This window comes from Balaenoptera physalus (assembly GCF_965194825.1).
Source record: "Balaenoptera physalus genome assembly, chromosome: 14".
NCBI lineage: Eukaryota > Metazoa > Chordata > Mammalia > Artiodactyla > Balaenopteridae > Balaenoptera > Balaenoptera physalus.
This window is the reverse complement of record NC_138893.1, coordinates 90371392-90388485: the sequence shown is the minus strand read 5'-3', so window position 1 is coordinate 90388485 and position 17094 is coordinate 90371392. Positions and strand designations below refer to the sequence as shown.

Sequence of the window (17094 nt, the reverse complement as noted above, 5' to 3'; positions counted from 1 at the left end):
ATATTACTCTTCAAAAGTGAAAAAGAAATACTTTCTCAGACAGACCAAAACTGAAGAAATTATTCACCAGAAGATCTGTCCTGCAAGGAATGTTAAAAGAACATGTTTGAAGAAGAGAAAAATGAAACTCAAACCTAGAAACACACACTCAAAACCCAAATGAAGATAAAATAAACTTTTTTACTTTTCTTGTTCTTAATTAGTCTAAAAGTTAACTGTTTAAAGTTATAATAGTAATATTTCATGCAGTGATTATAGCATATGATAAGTAAAAGGAATGATAGTAACATCAAAGGGAGAGAAGGGAGGAACTGAAACTTCATGTAAAATGGTATAGTGTTATTTCAAGGTGGACATATATTACTTACAAACGTGCAACTGGAAATTTTAGGGCAATCTCTAAAACATTTTTTAAAGTATAATTGCTATGCTAAGAGAGGAAGTAAAATGGAATAAAATGCTCAATAAAAATGCTCAGTTATAAACAGAGAAAGGAGAAAAAGAGAAAACAAAGAACAAATGCAATGATTAAAAACCAGTTACCAATGTGATATATATTAATCCTGCTATATCGATAATCACTTTTTTATGATAACTCTATGGAATCAGTTTATTCTGTAAGACTAAAACAAAATGTGTGTATATTTCAAGGAGGTGGCATTCCATAGCGATTTGGAACACAGTCTTTAGAATCAGACAGAACTAAGCAGCTCTGTGTCCTTGTGGAAGTTTCCTAAACTATGTCTTCATTACTTCATCCTTAAAATGAGTTTATAATACTTCAAATTGATTTAAATGAGGTTATGCATATAAAGATCTTACCCCAAAGTCTGGTATGTGGTAAATGTTAAATAAATGGTAAGTATTATTATCAAACTTTTTATATTCCTATGGGAAGAAAGTCTCACTCAAGGTAAATTTCACATCACTAATGGAAAATAAGGGCAGACGCATTCTATATGGATGTTGCAGAGAAGAATTCATGCATAGGTTAAATTGTTTCTAAGTCTTCTCAGTTGAAATGTACAGTGATGTTATGACTTTGGTCTCCTAGTCAGTGTTTTCACTTGTGAACTTCAGGAGAAAATAGAAAAGGCATTATATCAATAATCATTTTAAATGTGAATGAGCTAAACACACCAAATAAAAGAAAGAAACTGCTAGAATGGATAAGTAAATAAAACGACCCAGGTATATGTTACATACAATAATGGATCAATATATGGATGGATAGATATATATATAGAGAGAGAGAGAGAGAGATAGATGACAGATAGATAAATTAAAACTTAACGGATGGATAAGATATGTCACACTAATGCTATTCAAAAAAAGTTGGAGTACTTATATTAATTTCAGACAAAGTACACCTCAGATCAAGTAAACCAATGATGTATATAAAGAAAGGAAGTACATAATGATAAAGGAATCACTTATCCAAGGAGATATAACATTCTTAACATATATGCTCTTAACAAGAAAGCATCAGAATATGAGGCACAAACTGCTGGAAATAAAAGGAGCACTAGGTAAATTCACTATTACAATTGAAGACTGCAACAGCCCTCTTTCAATAATTGATACATCAAGCAGGCAGAAAATCAGTAAAGATAATAGTTGACCTTAACAGGACTATAAATCAACTAGATCTAACTGGCATTTATACAGTACTGAATTCATCATCAAAATACACATTCTTCTTAAGAAACATGAACATTCAGGAAGATATACCACTCCTGGTCTATAAAACACAGCTTAATAAATTTTAAAAACAGAAATCCTATAAAGTATGTTCTCAGACCATAATGGGCCTATATTCAAAATCAATAACAAAGATAGCTGGAAAATCACCAATTACTTGAAAATTAAACAATACACTTTTAAATAATACATGGAGAAAAAAGAAATCTCAAAGTAATAAAACAATATTTTTAACTAAATGAAAATGAAACTACATCTTAGCAAAATACGTGGAATGCAATGAAAACAGCACTTGAAAGGGAATTTATAGTGTTAAAGAAATATGTCAGAGAACAAAAATGATCTAAAAACTATCTTAAACTTCCATCTTAGGAAGTCTTTTAGAACACCAGAGAAAGAAGAATTTAAGTCTAAATCAAGCAGAAGTAAATAAATAATAAAAAACAGAGCAAAAATCAATGAAATTGAAAGGAGGAAATCAATAGAGAAAATCAATGAAATCAAAAGCTAGTTCTTGGAAAAGATAAATATAATTGATACACATGTAGGTGGGTTAACCAAGAAAAAGATAGAGAAGACAAAACTTACCAATATCAGATATGAAAGAGGGGTCATCCCTGCTGATCCCACTATCATTAAAATTATAACAGAGAAATACTATAAAAAGTTCTATCAATTTAATAAATTACACACAAAGTATCAATTCCTTCAAAGACCAAACCACCAGAACTAGGTAACCTGAGTTTCCCTCTTTCTATTAAAGAAATGGAATCAATACTTAATAACCTTACAAAAGAGAAAACACCAGGCCCAGATTGTTTCACTGCTGGATTCTACCAAACATTTAAAGACAAAATGTTATCCACTCTCCACAATATATTTCAGAAAATAGAAGCAAGTAAAACATTTCCTACCTCCTTCTATAAGGCCAATATTACCCTACTACCATTAAATACCATTATAACCAGATAAAACCATTACAAGAAAGGAAAACCACAGACAGATATCTCATAGATGAAAAGATTCTCAACAATATATTAGCAAGTGGACTCCAACAATGTATAAAAGGAATTATACACCATACCCGACCACATCCATAGTTTTAAGAGGAAAAATCATATGATCATATACACTACTCCCTCAAGGAGATGGAACATCAATCTCCACTCCTTAAATGGTGGCTACACAAAGTGATTTTCTTCCAAAGAGTACAGTTTGGAAAGTGGGGGAAGGGGAGTAACTATACAATGCAAAAGTTGATAAATACCACTTCAGTTAGGTGATCAAGGTTAACATCAACAGGTGTAAGTCATGTTGATAGCTTGTACCCTTAATACAGTAGGATGAAAATGGCCTCTTCTGTGGTCTCCTTCCGCAAATCACTTACACTAATCTAATAATAAGAGAAGTATCAGACATATTTCAATTTAGGGGCATTCTATCCAATACCTGACCAGGGATCCTCACACTATCAACATCATTAAAAAAAAAAAAAAAAAAAGTCTGAGAAGTTGTCATAACTAAGAGGATCCCGAGGGGATATGATGACTAAATGTAATGTGCTATCCCAATACTGAAACAAAACGTGTATCAGGAGAAAATTAAGTAACTCTGAATAAAGTGTGGACTTTAGTTAATAATAGTATATCAATACTGTTTCATTAACTGTAACATGCACCATTCTAATGTAAGATGTTAATAACAGGGGAAACTGCAAGTTATTTGGGAATTCTCTGTACTATTTTGCAATAAATCTTCAAATCTAAAAATTTTCTAATATATAAGGATTATTTTAAAATATCTATGAGTTTTTTAATGACGGGGAGGCATGCTTATAAGATGAAGTGAAATACAGACACAATTAAAAATATAGTAAGATCTCAGCTAGGTTAAACAATGCTCATGCAAAATAATCTGAAGAACATCTACTACAGTATTATCAGCATTGTTTGCTTTGGAGAGGGTGTAGCAGAATAGGTGATGCTTATTATTGTTTTTATACATTGTACAATTTCATATAATAATAAGAAAAATGTTACACTAAAAGATATAAATAAAGGTTGATACCTCAGCTTTGAATGTTTGAAATCACAGAATATCACACCTCAACATATTTCCTCAGTTTCTGTAACAGGGTCAATGTCAGTAAAAAAATAAAAATTAAAAAAAAAACCTCTTTGAACTACTCATGACAAGTGTTACTGTGGCCATATTCTAAATGAATAATTAAAGTACATTTTAAAATTAATAAACATTTGATAGTTTGGAAATGTTCCCACAGTTTCTATGGAGATAATTATTATACCTATTTGAACAAATATTTCTCTTGATAAATGAAACAGTTTATTTTCAAAATTAAAACTAAGACCTTCTTACTTTAATCTACTTAACACAAAACAGAATTAAACAAGTAAAGTACTCTAACAATCACTGAAGACTAGAAACCACAGAAATTTCTGCACTCTATGCTTTAAAATATGAATATGCTGGATCTTTTATTGCAAGGAAAGAGGCACTTCGGGCATTTAGCTTTCCCTGAGAATGAGTTTTCAAAGACTGTAGAATCAAAGATGAACTGAGGTTATTTTTCCAAAATGCAGTGTTTAGATTAGAAGTTTTATTATGAAAGAAACAAAATTAACCTTGAGCAGCAGTTTAGGTTAAAGGTCATTATAAAGCAAAGATTTGTTTGATTAAAACATGTCAAGCTTTGTCTTAACCTCTATCCCTGGTAGAAAATATCAGGGATATTTTCTATCTGAACTGAACAAGGAAAGGTTAGAAAGAGTGCCCCCAAGTCTAATATGATGACTTGTAAGGTGATAAATTGGATGGCTAGTAATTCATATAGCTCTCTACAAACTTACATTATACAAAAGATCTGGGGTGAGGGGTGGGGGGGAATGAATTTGATATTAGGTAGACAAGAGCCAATTAGGATTGTCTTCAATTCTAAGCAAAAGACCCAAGTCTCTCTGGACTCCATGACTTTCCTATGATAGATTTGGTGGGACCATGATTTTGATTTGTCTTTTCTGACTATGAGCTAGAGAATTCAAATATGCTCAGGAACAACATCAATGCATGTATTATATGAGTAAAGAAATGTGATAATAATGTGAAATGTATTCTCTTTGAGTTTATAAGAAAGTGAAAATGGCATTTGATATTTTGTGAGAAAACTGCTCAAAAGAAGTTTGAATGCTAAAGATGCTTAAACATGTCGTTAAGAGGCAAAGAAGAAAAAAAAAACATTTTCACAAAAACTGTATGAGAAATCAATATTAAGAAGACAACCCAATCAAAAAATGGGCAGAAGACCTAAATAGACATTTCTCCAAGGAAGACATACAGATGGCCAAGAGGCACATGAAAAGCTGCTCAATACCATTAATTAATAGAGAAATGCATATCAAAACTACAATGAGGCATCACCTCACACAGGTAAGAATGGACATCATCAGAAAATCTACAAACAACAAATGCTGGAGAGAGTGTGGAGAAAAGGGAACCCTCTTGCACTGTTGGTGGGAATGTAAATTGATACACCCACTATGGAAAACAGTATGGAGGTTCCTTAAAACACTAAAAATAGAATTACCATATGACCCAGCAATCCCACTACTGGGCATATACCCAGAGAAAACCATAATTAAAAAAGACACATGCACCCCAATGTTCATTGCAGCACTATTTACAATAGCCAGGTCATGGAAGCAACCTAAATGCCCATCAACAGGCGAATGGATAAAGAAGTTGTGGTACATATATACAATGGAATATTACTCAGCCATAAAAAGGAACAAAATTGGGTCATTTGCAGAGATGTGGATGGACCTAGAGACTGTCATACAGAGTGGAGTAAGTCAGAAAGAGAAAAACAAATATCGTATATTAACGCATATATGTGGAATCTAGAAAAATGGTACAGATGAACTGGTTTGCAAGGAAGAAATAGAGACACAGATGTAGAGAACAAACGTATGGACACCAAGGGGGGAAAGCAGGAGAGAGGATGAATTGGGAGATTGGGATTGACATATATTCACTAATATGCATAAAATAGATAACTAATAAGAGCCAGCTGTATAAAAATAAAGAAAGAAAAAAATAAAAATAAAAAAATTGTGAGAAATGTTTCAGGGTAGAAAAGTTGCAATGATTTTGAGAGGCTCTGAGTCCCCTATGGACCTTATTATTGTAGGTTTGATGAAAGTGGGGTTCAGCTCCTCTGTGGGATTGACCTTGTGGATACACCTTGTGTGCTTAACCTGACCTGGTCCTCTAAGCCTTTTGTCTCTTACATTATTCATTTGTTCTCTTACATTGTTGATCAGTTCTTTTTTTCTGTTCTCTTAAAGACTTTTAAGCCTGAAACCATAGAAATTCACAGTGAGAGTTAAATGTTTCATGCTTAATCAAATGCTTTGTCTCTGACTGTTTTTTTAATCATTTTTAACCTTTCCAATATGAAAGTAAATATTAAAATATGTGTATTTTTTAATGTCAATAGAAAGTCATTGGATCTTTTTATAGTTAAGGCCATTTTAGAATCTAGAAGCATGATGTTGTCTTTCTCAGAAGTATTCAATTTTACATCCTAGTGTTTTAATACAAAGAACTCTTGGAACTTTCTAAAATCATGGAAGACTTTTTGATTTCTATAGTGGGGTTGATTTTTTGTAATTTATAAAATTAAGTTTATTGAGATATGATTTGTATACAGTAAAATACAACCATTTTAACCATGCTAGTTTTTTGTTGTTGTTTTTTATTTTTTATTTATTTTTTTTACAACTTTATTGAAGTATAATTGCTTTACAGTGTTGTGTTTCTGCTGTACAACAAAGTGAATCAGCTATATGTATACCTATATCCCCATATCCCCACCTTCTTGCATCTCCCTCCCACCCTCCCATCCCACCCCTCTATGTCGTCACAAAGCACCGAGCTGATCTCCCTGTGCTATGCAGCAGCTTCCCACTAGCCATCCATTTTACATTTGGTAGTGTATATATGTCACTGCTATTTTCTCCCTTCATCCCAGCTACCCCTCCCCTTCCCCTCCATGTCCTCAAGTCCATTCTCTACATCTGCATCTTTATTCCTGCCCTGCCACTAAGTTCATCAGTACTGTTTTTTTTAGATTCCATATATGTGTGTTAGCATACGGTATTTGTTTTTCTCTTTCTGACTTATTTCACTCTGCATGACAGACTCTAGGCCCATCCACCTCACTACACATAACTAAATTTCATTCCTTTTTATGGTTGAGTAATATTCCATTGTATATATGTCTTTATCCATTTATCTGCCGATGGACATTTAGGTAAGCATTCTAGTTTTGACAAATTTAAGTTTTTGAGTAATCACCACCTCAGTCAAGACACAGTATTTTCATCCACCCAAAATTTGCCTTTCCCTGGCAATCATCTCCTCCCAACAATGGCTCCAGGCAACCACTGACAATCCTTCTGTCACTATACATTCAATTTATATTTTCTGTGAGTAGAATAATAAGGTACATAGTTCTTTGGAGTCTAGCTTCTTTGTCTCATAGTGTTTGTAATATTTACAATCCTTTTGTGTTCCTTAGTAGTTCGTTTCATGTTATTTTGAGAAGTAATCTATTCTTTGACTATACCACAATTTGTTTATTCATTTAACTGTTGGTAGATTTGAGCTATTTACAGTTTGTGACTACAGCAAATAAAACTGATAGGAACAATCAGGTAAAGTCTTTGTGTTGATGTAAAGCTTAATTTCTCCTAGAAACACATCTAGGAGTGAAGTTGTTGGGTCATATGGTAATTGTAAGTTGAAATTAATAAGAAACTCCAAACTGTTCCAAAGTGGTTGTATCATTTTGTATTTCTACCAGCAGTATATAAGAATTCCAGTTGCTGATATCCTTACCAAAACTGGTATAGCCAATTCTTGTAAACTTAGCCCATCTATTGATATGTAGTATTATCTGCTTGTGATTTAGTTTGAATTTCCACAGTGGCTAAATATCTTTTCATGTGTTTGTCTATATATCTTCTTTTGTGAAGTGTCTGGTTTAAATAGTTTGTCCATTTTTTATTGGAGTTTTAATCTTATTATTGAATTGTTAGTGTTCTTTATACATTCGGCATACAGTTCTTTTATCAAGTAAATACACATATATATTTATTTATCAGAATTACATATAAATATACATATTCATATGTCATATATATTTCTTTGAAGTCTGTGATATGCTTTTTTATTTTTTTAGTGCTGTCTTTGAAAAAGCAGAAAATTTTAATTTTTTTAAGTCCAATTGTCAATTTTTCATATTATGTGTGTATTTGTACTGTCTTAAAATCTGACAATATTATGTTCTCCAATGTTGTTATTTTCTTTTTAAATTGTTTATTGGTCCTTTGCAATTTCACATAAATTTTAGAATTGCCTTGTCAATTCCAGCCAAATAAGTATGCTGGGATTTTGAGCAGGATTATATTAAATCCATAGATTCAAATGGTGGATAATCTTAAAAAGTATTGAGTCTTCCCGTCCACAAACATAGTATTTCCTCATTTGCTATATGTTCTTTAATTTCTCTGCAATTTTTTTTTGAGTTTTTCATTGAATAGGTCTTTAAATATTTTGAAATAATTTATCTCTAACTATTTTAGGTATTTTTATGTTTTATAAATGTTATTTTGCTTTCCATTTCCAATTGTTTATTGCTAGGCAATGAGAAACCAAATGCATTTTGTATATTTATTTTGCATCTGGGAAACTTACTAATCTCACTTATTCTAATAAATTCTTTGCAAATTTTGTGAGATTTATATCATATAAAATTGTCACCTGCCAGAAAAGACAGTTTTGTTTCTTCCTGTCCAATCTGTATGCCTGTTATTTTTTGTTTGTTTGATTGTATTGCACTGACTAGTATCAATACAACATTGAATAGAAGTGGGAAGAATTGTCTTTCTTCCATCTTACAAATCTTACCAGGGAAGCTTTCATTAAGTATGATGTTACTGGTAGTATTTTTAGTTATTCATTTATTTATTTATTTTTTGCCAGTTCTTAAAGTGGAAAACGTGTTTATTAACATTCAAACTCCCTTCATACAAGGCCATATAAAAATTCTTAACATTTTGACTATACATAAGTCTATATTTTCTACATAGTTACAATAATGTATAATTTAGCTTTTCATAATGCATTGTTTAAATACATCATTAGTTCTGTTAAACATAAGCAATATTTACAAATCCAATACTTGAACAATTTCCTCTGTACATAGTTTAGCAGGGCTAATTAGCATAAGATGATCTTTTTTAAGAGGTATATGATCTGAGTATTAACAATTACTGAAGTTTGGTATTTTTATACAGCATTTTCTTTTTGCTTTGATCACAATAACACAAAAAATCCTTAAGGATACTGAAATTCAGTAACTAAAGTCCAGAGACATTAGCCAATAGGTCAAGTTCATGAATAACACTATAGTATTAAAAACCTTAAAAAGAAAAAAAAAAAACCTTTTGCAATCTGCCCTAGTACACACTGTTCCTATCAGAATAAGACTACTTGGCAATAGAAGGGAAAAAGACAGCTTTGAGTCTCTGTGGTGCTGATAGGAAGAAAAATGCTAACTTACCTTGTCACCTCTCACTAATGATGGCAGAAATACCAGAACAAGCATATTCCAGCTCAGCAACTCTAGGTAACTTTATGGAGGTGGGAGTTGGCTTAGCTCATGCTAGGTGGCCACAGAACTGACCTTGTATGTAAAAACATGAAACATTTGCATACTGTGATCTAGGTCTTAATTGTAAGCTATACTGAGGAATTTTTTTTTTAATGTTTTGGCTGTATTTCATTCCAAAAGAAGAGCTGATTTGATGCTTGAGTTACAGCACCAGTCTGTATTAGCTATTAGTGAAACGAAGTACACTCCTGCAGATAAATACCAGATCAAAAAAACCTGTTTCAGTAATCTGATTAACCTGTAGAATACTAAAAAATAAGTTATTTCTACAGAAATCTCTGAAGGGAGCAAAAACACTATCTGCCTAAATAAACATTTTAAAGGGAAATAACCCAGTACCCTCTGAAGGTCAAACAGTGTTTGCTATGTTGTAATCCTGTTCACCATCAGGCTGCGGTTGGACCACAACACTACGTTCATTAATTTCGTTCTCTGCATCACTGCTGTCGGTATCTTCATTGTCCTCTTCCTCATAGTCTGAAGATTCTGTCATGTTCTGATGTGAGCGGGATTCCGACAAAGCCCCAAATGACTGGGTGCTGACAGAAGCCAAAGGTCTGAGTAAAGGGGTATGTTCTGACACTTCATTTTCTTCTTGACTACTATCTGTGTCAGGGTCTGAATCACCTTGAGAAGGAACAACTTCTTGCTTGCAGACTGGACAGGTTTTTTTGGTTTTAGTTAGCCAAGGATCTACACACTTGCAATGATAAGCATGGGAACACGGAAGGATTCTGAGCTTGTCTCCATCTTCATATTCATCCAAACAAATGGCACATACATCATACTCATCTCCTTTTTTGAATTTATGTATAGGGAGTTTCTTAAGTTGATCTTTACAAAGTCAGTTTCTTCCAGCTCTATGTCTATCCTGGACAAATTTTGTGATCTGTACTTACTGTCATTGGATCCCACGCTAATGAGGTCATCAGAATCACCATTGTGAACTATGGCTGCTTTGTATCCTGCTCTCTGTGCATTTAAAACCTTTTCATCAAAATTACAATCAAGTCTTCTAATTAACACGATGAAAGCGCCAGATGAATTGTCTCTTAGTGGCGGAGGCACTATGGGTTCACAGGCATTCTCTGGTTTTGAGTTAATCAAAAAACCCTTTAAACCTTCAGCTGGAAGTCTATAACCAAATCTTGCTGGAAGGTCATCAATGTCTGAGACGCGGTTTCAAAATTATATGCTAAAATGTCCGCTTCTACAGGCGGTAGGTTTAGGAATGCAAAGAGCTGCACAGTCAAGATGGTATAGACTTGTGTGGCCGACAGCATGAGCATCCCGATGGAGAGCAGCATCTGGCCGTAAAGTCACCTGGAAGCCTGACGCCACAACACAGATAGGCTGGCCAGCACGTTGCTGCGGCAGAAGTCCCTATCCCGACGTCATGACTGAATCTCCACACCGACCCCCACCCTAGCTGTAGTATTTGTATTGATGTCTATTATCAGAGTGGGAAAAAAAAGTCCTTTTTGATCCAAGTTTGCTGAGTGTTTTTATCATGCATGAATGCTGAATTTTTCAAGTGCTTTTTTCTGCAACAATTATCAACAAAATAGGTATTGAGGTGGTCAATTGGACAGAAAGACTGAAAGTACTAATCAAGCCTTTATTCACTTACTAGGACAGTGAATAATGCAAGAGGTTAACGGAAGCTCTGGCTCCCTGCTATTTTGTTTTTCTTCATAGAATGGCAGGAGAGGGTCAGATGGATGCAGCGCAGAAAGGGGTAGCTGTCTCTGAGGAGAGACTTAACAAAAGGCTCTTGTCTCTTCATGGACCATGGGCTGAAGGCGAGGAAAGAAGGAAGGGGTAGGAGTTGGAAGGTACTGAGTTGAAGTAGAGTGCCTCAGCCACGGGCACTGAGAAGGAGGCCTCGAAAGAGATGGTCAGGGCTAGGAATGCCCATATGCCTATGAGGATGCTGATGAGTGGGGTGGGGGAAATCTGAGTCCTTGACTGCAACTTTCTTCAGAAAATTGCAGAGTAACGTTGTGCACCAAATCTGGTGAGGGGAAAGCAGCTTTCACTCATGAGGCCTGTCAGGCAAAGCTTGGTAATTGCCTATAGTTGGGCTCAAGGATTCCACATAGGATTTGGGAATGGAGCCAGACTCCTCAGTCACAGGTTTTTCTCCTTTATTGTCTTGATAAAAACAATGCTTTAAGATCATTCTTCTTTCCTAATATATGCATTTGGAGCTTTAAGTCTCCCTCAAAACACCACATTGGCTGCATATCCTGTTATTAGCTATGCCTTGCCTTTTTTTTTTTGGTGGTTACTCATGAGTTGACATTATGCATTTTTAAATTTTCCAATCTGCCTTCAGATAATATTGAACCACTTCACACAGAATCAAAGGAAAGGCTGAAATGAAAACAGGGATCTGTGATATATTATTTTAAAGCAGGATATTTTTTGGCTGGCTTGCTGGTCCATGAGATTAGGATAAATTAAACATGGAGGTACAAAAGTGTGATGTGTTATAACTGATATGAAGGAGGTATTCAGGAAGGCATCAAGTGCCCAACTGAGTTTGAAGAACACACATTTGTAATGGCACTTGTGCGTAAGGCTGTATGGTTTTCTCCAGCAGATCTCAGAAACCTGAGTAATAAGTGGAGAAACGTGGGTTGGAGTTGAGTAGGACTGATGGGGTAGAAAGAAAAAGCTCAAGTACTGATGGTGAAATTAATTGATTGAAATGACACATCATCTTCCCTAAACTGGATAAGAGAGAAAAGGAATTGATGAGGTAGGTGAAGGATCAGGAAACAAGGAAATTCCATATTCAGTCTAACATTTCATTTTCGTGATAAGTGTGAGATGAGAAGAAAATGTACAAAAACAGAGGGAGAGAGGGAAAAAAAAGAAAGAAGCATGAGAGAAATTTTAGATGTAGCTGAATTTAACAATGATATAAAATCTCTATCAGATCCAATTTGCACCATTCTTCACCGTACTCTTTGCCCTGAGAGGATAGCTGCATGGAATTATATCATCGATAGATTTCCTTTACCTCAAGCTTCTTTCTAGGTTTGAACATTGAGAGACACTAGCATGAGATCAGAAGACAAGACAGGTCAAGGTAGTTATTCTTCTTGATGCCTCTTTGCCACGCCACAGCTCCTGCCAGGATGTTCCTTCTATAAGGCTCCTGTCTACAGATTCTAATATTTATTTCCTTTCTTTGTCCCTTAAGAAGTAGGGTCGTAGCCGTTTCAGGTGCCACATTATTCCCCAAATGCTGCTCACACCTTTGTAGAGCATCTCCTTATTAAATTGACCCTGAACTTTCCAGTTTGAGTGTGCCATCTGTTTCCAGTAGGACCCAGGCTAACACACACGCACACGCATACACAGTAATAGCCCAATGTGATGTCAGATTTCCTTCCTCACTGAAAATCAGTATTTCTCTTGGATTTGTTATACAAGTTCACATGTTCATATATAAGTGGAAAGTCTGGCCACCAAAGTGCTATGTCTTGAGTGGACAAACTGTCTGATCTTTTTGCCCCACTAATTTTGGTGTCTAAAATCATATTATTAACCACTCTAAAACAAGATAATGAATCCAGAAAAATTTAATCCAGCATATTTGTTTAAATGCTTAGTATGTACCTGGCACTGACCTGATGAAATGAACATGACTCAATGTGTGTCATGAACACTAGTGCAAGTGATTTATATGAATTATCACTGTTGATTCTCTCAGTGACTCTGTGAAGCACATCCTGTTTCAAATGAGTAAGCTTAGGAAATTTGAGGTTTATCTAAGTTACCTTAGAAAATGTTCCCAAAGTTACCCAAAGCTGTTAAATGAGAAAACTGGATCTGCAGTCAGAGAGTTTGATTCCAAACAGTCTACATGATTAACACCTTCACTATCTTGCACTTCTATCTTCTTAGAAATTACTGTTTAGAAGGGTGGCAGATATTATTATACCAACAATTATATCAGTTATACCAATAATTAATTTGGTGATAAAGATATTAATACAAGTGAACTATATAGGTGTTCAGCAATTAATTAGCAGGAAGAACTAGTGTTTATATAATGATGATCGTTAAGCTAAAAACTGAAGACTTTGTATGAGTTAAGCAGGTGAAGAGGGAGTGGAAGTGTTTTTTTGTTTGTTTGTTTGTTTGTTTTTAAAATATCTTTATTGAAGTATAATTGCCTTACAATGGTGTGTTAGCTTCTGCTTTATAACGAAGTGAATCAGTTATACATATACAATATGTTCCCATTTCTCTTCCCTCTTGCATCTCCCTCCCTCCCACCCTCCCCATCCCACCCCTCTAGGTGGTCACAAAGCACCAAGCTGATCTCCCTGTGCTATGCGGCTGCTTCCCACTAGTTATCTATTTTACATTTGGTAGTGTATATATGTCCATGACACTCTCTTACCCTGTCACATCTCACCCCACCCCCTCCCCATATCCTCAAGTCCATTCTCTAGTAGGTCTGTGTCTTTATTCCTGTCTTGCCACTAGGTTCTTCATGGCCTTTTTTTTTTTTTTTTTTTTCCTTAGATTCCGTATATATGTGTTAGCATACTGTATTTGTTTTTCTCTTTCTGACTTACTTCACTCTGTATGACAGACTCTAACTCCATCCACCTCATTACAAATACATCCATTTCATTTCTTTTTATGGCTGAGTAATATTCCATTGTATATATGTGCCACATCTTCTTTATCCATTCATCTGTCGATGGACATTTAGGTTGCTTCCATGTCCTGGCTATTGTAAATAGAGCTGCAATGAACATTTTGGTACATGTCTTTTTTGACCTATGGTTTTCTCAGGGTATATGCCCAGTAGTGGGATTGCTGGGTCGTATGGTAGTTCTATTTGTAGTTTTTTAAGGAACCTCCATACTGTTCTCCATAGTGGCTGTATCAATTTACATTCCCACCAACAGTGCAAGAGTGTTCCCTTTCCTCCACATCCTCTCCAGCATTTATTGTTTCTAGATTTTTTTTTTAAACATCTTTATTGAAGTATAATTGCCTTACAATGGTGTGTTAGCTTCTGCTTTATAACAAAGTGAATCAGTTATACATATACAATATGTTCCCATTTCTCTTCCCTCTTGCATCTCCCTCCCTCCCACCCTCCCCGTCCCACCCCTCTAGGTGGTCACAAAGCACCGAGCTGATCTCCCTGTGCTATGCGGCTGCTTCCCACTAGTTATCTATTTTACATTTGGTAGTGTATATATGTCCATGACACTCTCTTACCCTGTCACATCTCACCCCACCCCCTCCCCATATCCTCAAGTCCATTCTCTAGTAGGTCTGTGTCTTTATTCCCGTCTTGCCACTAGGTTCTTCATGGCCTTTTTTTTTTTTTTTTTTTCCTTAGATTCCGTATATATGTGTTAGCATACTGTATTTGTTTTTCTCTTTCTGACTTACTTCACTCTGTATGACAGACTCTAACTCCATCCACCTCATTACAAATACATCCATTTCATTTCTTTTTATGGCTGAGTAATATTCCATTGTATATATGTGCCACATCTTCTTTATCCATTCATCTGTCAATGGACATTTAGGTTGCTTCCATATCCTGGCTATTGTAAATAGAGCTGCAATGAACATTTTGGTACATGACTCTTTTTGACCTATGGTTTTCTCAGGGTATATGCCCAGTATTGGGATTGCTGGGTCGTATGGTAGTTCTATTTGTAGTTTTTTAAGGAACCTCCATAATGTTCTCCATAGTGGCTGTATCAATTTACATTCCCACCAACAGTGCAAGAGTGTTCCCTTTCCTCCACACCCTCTCCAGCATTTATTGTTTCTAGATTTTTTGATGATGGCCATTCTGACCGGTGTGAGATGATATCTCATTGTAGTTTTGATTTGCATTTCTCTAATGATTAATGATGTTGAGCATTCTTTCATGTGTCTGTAGGCCATCTGTATATCTTCTTTGGAGAAATGTCTATTTAGGTCTTCTGCCCATTTTTGGATTGGGTTGTTCGTTTTTTTGTTATTGAGCTGCATGAGCTGCTTGTAAATCTTGGAGATTAATCCTTTGTCAGTTGCTTCATTTGCAAATATTTTCTCCCATTCTGAGGGTTGTCTTTTGGTCTTTTTTATGGTTTCCTTTGCTGTGCAAAAGCTTTTAAGTTTCATTAGGTCCCATTTGTTTACTTGTGTTCTTATTTCCATTTCTCTGGGAGCTGGGTCAAAAAGAATCTTGCTGTGATGTATGTCGTAGAGTGTTCTGCCTATGTTTTCCTCTAAGAGTTTGATAGTGTCTGCCCTTACACTTAGGTCTTTAATCCATTTTGAGTTTATTTTTGTGCATGGTGTCAGGGGGTTTTCTAATTTCATACTTTTACATGTACCTGTCCAATTTTCCCAGCACCACTTATTGAAGAGGCTGTCTTTTCTCCACTGTATATGTTTGCCTCCTTTATCAAAGATAAGGTGACCATATGTGTGTGGGTTTATCTCTGGGCTTTCTATCCTATTCCATTGATCTATATTTCTGTTTTTGTGCCAGTACCAAACTGTCTTGATTACTGAAGCTTTGTAATATAGTCTGAAGTCAGGGAGCCTGATTCCCCCAGCTGCATTTTTCGTTCTCAAGATTGCTTTGGCTATTCGGGTCTTTTGTGTTTCCATTCAAATTGTGAAATTTTTTGTTCTAGTTCTGTGAAAAATGCCAGTGGTAGTTTGATAGGGATTGCATTGAATCTGTAGATTGCTTTGGGTAGTAGAGTCATTTTCACAATGTTGATTCTTCCAATCCAGGAACATGGTATATCTCTCCATCTATTTGTATCATCTTTAATTTCTTTCATCAGTGTCTTATAATTTTCTGCATACAGGTCTTTTGTCTCCTTAGGTAGGTTTATTCCTAGATATTTTATTCTTTTTGTTGCAATGGTAAACAGGAGTGTTTTCTTAATTTCACTTTCAGATTTTTCATCATTAGTGTATAGAAATGCAAGAGATTTCTGTGCATTAATTTTGTATCCTGCTACTTTACCAAATTCATTGATTAGCTCTAGGAGTTTTCTGGTAGCATCTTTAGGATTCTCTATGTATAGTATCATGTCATCTGCAAATAGTGACAGCTTTACTACTTCTTTTCCGATTTGGATTCCTTTTATTTCTTTGTCTTCTCTGATTGCTGTGGCTAACACTTCCAAAACTATGTTGAATAATAGTGGTGAGAGTGGGCAACCTTGTCTTGTTCCTGATCTTAGTGGAAATGGTTTCAGTTTTTCACCATTGAGGACAATGTTGGCTGTGGGTTTGTCATATATGGCCTTTATTATGTTGAGGAAAGTTCCCTCTATGCCTACTTTCTGCAGGGCTTTTATCATAAATGGGTGTTGAATTTTGTCAAAAGCTTTCTCTGCATCTATTGAGATGATCATATGGTTTTTCTCCTTCAATTTGTTAATATGGTGTATCACATTGATTGATTTGCGTATGTTGAAGAATCCTTGCATTCCTGGGATAAACCCCACTTGATCATGGTATATGATCCTTTTAATGTGCTGTTGGATTCTGTTTGCTAGTATTTTGTTGAGGATTTTTGCATCTATGTTCATCAGTGATATTGGCCTGTAGTTTTCTTTCTTTGTGACATCTTTGTCTGG

At 35.1% G+C, this 17094-nt stretch overlaps 1 pseudogene across 1 annotated transcript; it reads right to left on the bottom strand.

Moving 5' to 3' along the window:
- Positions 1 to 720: 720 nt before the first annotated feature.
- Positions 721 to 10761, bottom strand: LOC309642277 (E3 ubiquitin-protein ligase RNF13 pseudogene; annotated as a pseudogene). Its single transcript has 2 exons — positions 10576 to 10761; positions 721 to 10343 (listed from the first exon to the last, which is right to left on the bottom strand). The product of its transcript is annotated as an E3 ubiquitin-protein ligase RNF13 pseudogene (transcript).
- Positions 10762 to 17094: the final 6333 nt, after the last annotated feature.